The sequence below is a fragment of the Rhinoraja longicauda genome, chromosome 13 (assembly GCF_053455715.1).
Source record: "Rhinoraja longicauda isolate Sanriku21f chromosome 13, sRhiLon1.1, whole genome shotgun sequence".
Lineage (NCBI taxonomy): Eukaryota > Metazoa > Chordata > Chondrichthyes > Rajiformes > Arhynchobatidae > Rhinoraja > Rhinoraja longicauda.
The window spans coordinates 23,549,614-23,555,613 of record NC_135965.1 but is presented as its reverse complement, the minus strand read 5'-3'; positions in this window follow the sequence as shown (position 1 = coordinate 23,555,613).

Genomic DNA, 6,000 nt, shown 5'->3' with positions numbered 1-6,000 from the left:
AGATAGTACAGAGATACAGCGTAGAATCAGGCCCTTCGGCCCACCAAGCCCGTGCCGACCAGCGATTCCCGCACATTAACATTATCCTACACACTCTAGGAACATTTGTTTCCAATTTTACCACGCCAATTAGCCTACAAACCTGTACATCTTTGGTGTGAGGGAGGAAACCTGAGAAATCTGAGAAAATCCACGCAGGTCACAGGGAGAACATACAAATTCTGTACAGATAGCACCCATAGTCAGGATCGAACCCAGGTCTCTGGCTCTGTAAGGCAGTTACTCTACTGTTGCACCATCTTCAAGACTGTCTTGACAACGTTATGAGTGGAAATTATCAAGAGTGTTTCCCTTAAATATTTTATTGCTCCTGAAGTATTATTGTTATAATGAAGGGAAACACTCTGGCAGAACATAAGTATTTTATTGCTCCTGAAGTATTATTGTTATAATGATGTTCTGTGGTTCTGAAAGGTGCAACATAAATGAAGTTCTTTCCTTATAAAATTCAGACTGATAGAAGGATAACAGGGAAGAATCAGGGCCACACCAAGTCTGGATTTTCAATGCCTGTCCATTGTGGGGGTGAGGTGCTCTCAGTTTTGAAGTCCTGCAAAACAAAGTCAGGGAATATGCAGCAAGTATTGAATTCTGTGAAGTGAGAGAGGTAGGAGAGTGTGTAGGATAGGGTTAGGGTTAGTGTGCCAGTGGCTAGAGTATTCATGTAGCTGTCAAAGTGTTTTTTTTAATGCTGTTATAGTACCTGTTTAAACTACTTCTTGTGGCAGCTCGTTCCATATACCCACAGGGATCAGTGGGTATTGTCCATGCTTAATTATCCTTGAGTAGATGGAGGTGAACCACCTTTTTGGGCCACTGCAGTCCTTCTGATGATGATGCTATTGGGGAGTTCCAAAACTGAGATCTAGCGATGATGAAAGACAGGTGATTTTACTCAGAGGTAGAGATGGTGTGTTGTCTTGGTGGAAGTGGTTGTGGTTTGGGAGGTGCTGCTGGTGTATTCTGGCTGATGAACTATATTCTATTGGTGGTCAGTGTGTGCCAGTGGCTGGGGTTAGTATATGGGGTGCATATTGAACTGGGTGTCTTGTCCTGGATGGTGGTATTTCTTCAGGCAAGCAGAGAGTATTCCATCACACTCCTGACATAGTATACATGTTTTGAGGGGTCAGAAGGTGTCACTCACTACAGGATACCCATCTTCTAACCTGTTGCTGCATTGAAAGTATTTATAGGCCTGGTCCATTTGAGGGCAATAATGAGCAGCAGAATGTTGATGCTGAGGAACTCAACGTTGAGTGTGAAACATAAATTGCTACGCTGTGTCTTGCTAGGACAGTCTTGAAGATGGTTGCTGGCAATGTTGATAATTGACTTAATTATCAATGTTTATATATCTCTCAGTGTTCATCTCTCATTATTTCATAGTTTCAACAATGCTATCCTACACACAAGATTAGAGGATATAAAGTGCTGGAGTATTTAAATAGGTCAGGCAGCATCTCTGGAGAACATAGGTAGGTGACCTTTCGGGTCGTGACCCTTCTTCAGGCTGAAGGAATATGGATCAAACGCGGGCAAATGGGATAAGCTTAGATGGGGCATTTTAGTTGGCATAGACAAGTTGGACCGATGGGCCTCTTTCCATGCTGTATGATTCTAATAGAGCATAAAGTTTACATTAGATCAAGGATGAGGGTAATGTGAGAAAGGATGTCGACATAAAGGCTGATGTAAATATGGGACTCTTTCCACAAAAAGACCATGGATATGGGAGGTCAACTTGAACTGCCTGTTGGAGGGGGTATTACAGGTTCCTGATCAAGGTGGGCAAGTGTGGATGAGCCATGGTCTCACTGACTGGTGACTGGTCTACATGGCTGAATATCCCAGGCTTGTTCTCGAGTTGCTCTGATCCTTTACTAACATGGATATCTTACCAGCATCACAAATTAGGTTTAAGAGAAAACAGAAGAATATAAATATTTGGAGTATTGTGTGCAATTATGGGCCTTTTTGGAAGAATGTGCTGGTATTGGACAGGGTTCAGAGGACGTTTATGAGAATGATTCCAGGAATGATTGGGTTAACATATGATGAGCTTTTGAAGGCACTTGGCCTGTTCTCGCTGGAGTGTAGAAGGATGAGAGGGGAGGGACCTCATTGAAACTTATTGAATAATGAAAGGCCTGGATGCAGTGGATGTGAAAAGGATGTTCCTACTAGTGGGAGAGTCTAGGACCAGAGGTCATAGCCTCAGAATAAAAAGACGTACCTTTAGGAAGGAGATCAGGAGGAATTTCTTTAGTCAGAGAGTGGTGAATCTGATGAATTCATTGCCACAGATGGCGGTGGAGGCCTCGTCGATGGATATTTTGAAAGTGCAGATTGATAGATTCTTTATTAGCATGAGTGTCAGGGATTATGGGGAGAAAGCAGGAGAATGGGATTGAGAAGGAAAGATAGATTAGGCATGATTGAATGGCGGTGTAGAGTTGATGGGCTGAATGGCCTAATTCTGCTTCTTTCCCTTATGAAATCATCCTTGCTTCCCAGATTTTTCTTTTGCAGTCTATGCCGGAGCAAGTTTGTGAGTGGACATTGACCATGGATAAGGTTCAAACGCATCAAACGGCAATTGAGGGCAACACCTGTATGGGTGGAATGGAACTGATCACAGGTCGACATCTTCAGAACAGCTCAACAGAAACTGAGGGGAAGGAACAGTTGTGAAGTCTGCGGATCTGGCAGAGAATTGTGAAAGAATTTTTTTGGATGAAGCATCCAGCCAGATTGTTTTGCCATATTTATACAATATGCGAGCTTTAATGTAATAGCTCCATAGAGGTGTAGGAAGTATCAACATCTGGAAAGAATATAAGCACAAAGTTGCTCCAGGTCTCCTTATAGTGGAAAAGTATCAAGATGTTGGAGCCTGTCAGACTTTTCTTTGAATAAAACTGTGGAACAAACCTTGAAATATGCCCCATAATCCTTTACAACAGAATGGTGAATTGAGACTAAAGAAGCCATGGAGGTGATGGATGGTGAAGGCGAAAGTTGGCTTCTGCGAACAGCCCACAAACCTATCTCCCGCGCCCTCGGAAAGCGCCCTAAAGTTCTGTGACCGGCTCAGGAAGTAGTACACGGCGACCTCGGTGCACGGAAGTGGAGGGGCGCCTGCTGGAGGTGACGGATGGAGCATTTGCAGTGGCCATGGGTGGTGTTGGCAGAGATGGCCATGAGAGCAAGCAGATCGAGCGCAGCCTACGGCAGCTGTATGGAGCGGCAGTGGAAGGAGCTGACGGCATGGGGCTGGGCCAGGCCGACCCCAACTTTATCCATCCAGTGTCGTTAGGACACTGGGCTTTAAAGTGAGAAAATCCTTAGGGCAGATCAGACTTTTCAGAGACTTGGAAGTTGCAAGGTGCGCTGGAATGTGCCTACTCTCTACGTGCTGTTCCTGAAGAGGATCTATCGTACTCATGTGTTGATTGATTTGACTGGATAGCATGCAGAACAACCATTTGGTGTATCTTTTACACGTAACAATAAATAAGCTAAACTAAAGTGACATGAGTGACCAATTAAAGACACTGTTTTGTTTTTTAAAGTGCCTCCTTTACATAAGGCCTTGCAACTATGCAAACCCTCTTTCCTTGTTTTTTGCTGGATATGGATCTTTTTAATAAAGTCAGCTTTTACTGCCCATCCCTAATTGCCCTTGAGAATGTGGGGTGAGCCACTTTGTTGAACCATTTGAGCAGTCTTTTTGATGAAGGTGCTTGCACAGTGATGTTGGGACGGAGTTACAGGTTTTAGATCCAGTGACGATGAAACATTGGTGATATGCGCCCAAGTCTCTACGTCCATCTCTTCAGGCACTGCTGACGTGGCAATTAGGCAATTACCCTCAGAACACAATCACTTCGGGTACATCGCAAAGCATAAGCATCATTAAGAACCTGATCCCAATCCAGAAAATCCGGATGGGGCATGAAATGTTATACCACCTTTACAACCAAGATCGAAGCACAGTAGCAGCGTTTATTCATCTACCTGTTGCACTGAAGCAACTCCGCAACTGGAGGTCCTCACACAGCACCTTGCAACCCACCTCTTCAACCACCTAGAAGATCAAGGACAGCAAAAGCACAAGGAACACCACCACCTGGATGTTGTCCTCCAGGCCACACACCGTCGTGACGTGGAAATACATCACCGTTCCTTCACTGTCTCTAGGTCAAATTCCACAACTCACACCCGAACTGCACTGTGCTGATACCCACACCTCAAAGACTGTGGCGGTTCAAAAAGGCGACTCACCACCATCTTTCCAAGGGCAACTAGTGAGGGGCAATTAAATGCAGGCTCAGTCTGCGGAGTCCACATCCCACATAATAGATAGAAAAATGCCTCATGCAAATCCAATGATCATCTCCACTCTAAGAATGTCTTTCATTTAATATCCGTTAACTGTACTTAATTTAACCAATAGGGCTTTAAGATCTGCATGCTAATATACAGGGTTCTTGTAAATTTTCATTTCATTGTAACCTGCACAATCACCATATTTGGATCAGCCTTGATCACATTGAATGCCGGTGATGGCTCAAAGGGCCGAATGGCCTACTCCTGCACCTATTGTCTATTGGAGCTATAGTCATTGAATCATACGGCACGGAAAAAGATCCTTTTGCTCAACTTGTCCCACCTACGCTGATCCAACCTGCTCGCATTTGGCCCATATCCCTCTAAACCTTTCCTATCCATGTAACTGTCCAAGTGCCTTTTAAATATTGTTATAGTACCTGCCTCAACTACTGCCTCTGGCAGCTTATTACATGTACCCACCACCCTTTCTGTGAAAAACCTGCAGCTCAGATTCCTATTAAATTTCTCCGCTCTCACCTTAAACCTGTGCCCTCTGGTTCTTGATTCCACTTCCCGACTGTGCATTCACCTTATCTATTTGCCTCATAATTTTATGCACTTCTATAAGATCACCCCTCAGCCTTCTGCACCCCTAGGAATAAAGTCTTAGCTTGCCCAACCTCTTTAGTTATTGCTTTAATTTCACTCAGTTCTGTTATTTCTTTTGGGGCTTGTTCTGAAGTACATTAGTGAGCAGAAAGGAAAACCACAAATGGAAGAACACAGCAGGTCTTTTAACATCTGAAACACGTTACTAATTCACTGGGACAGCCTCACTAACTGGCTGACAACCACAATTCAACGGACCACTGCTTCAGCTGAATGTTCGCACAAGTTCTATTTATTGCAGGAATATTAGAGCGGACTTTCAATATAGGTATTTGGAACTCAACAACAATTCAGGGCAATTTTAGCGAGTGTGAGACAGGCCAAATCACCCTCTACACCGGCCAGGGACAGCATAATACTCCCTCTATGCATCCTGTCAAACAATCCTAGGGTAGGCACAGTGCATGTCAGACAATCATTATACTCTACACTGTCCTATCACACAATCTCAGGATAGATACAGCACAGGTTAGACCACCATAAACTGTCACGCAGTTCCAAAATTGTGTCAGCAGGGGTTGGACACAGCATTAAACTTCCTCTCCACCATGCTGTCACACAATCCTGGGGCCGACGCACAGACGTTAGACATTCTTCCCCTCTATTATCAGGCTTCTGAATGATCCTTCCATAAGATGGGGTACTGTCCAATTCACCTCTACTTCATTGCGAACATTTTACTTTGTCCATGGAACTGATACTCTGCAATGCTGAGAATTATATTCAGTATAGCCTAATCTGTAAATATCTCTGTTTCTTCCCCTTTGCTCTACCTATTGTACTTGAGTTTAATTTGATTGTATTTATTTATAGTATTATTTGATCTGATTAAATAGCATGCAAAATAAAGATTTTGCAAGCATAGAAGGGTCCCATGCAGAAATTGTTAATTTCATTGACTTCACCACTAACTTCCACCCTGTTCTCAAATTCACT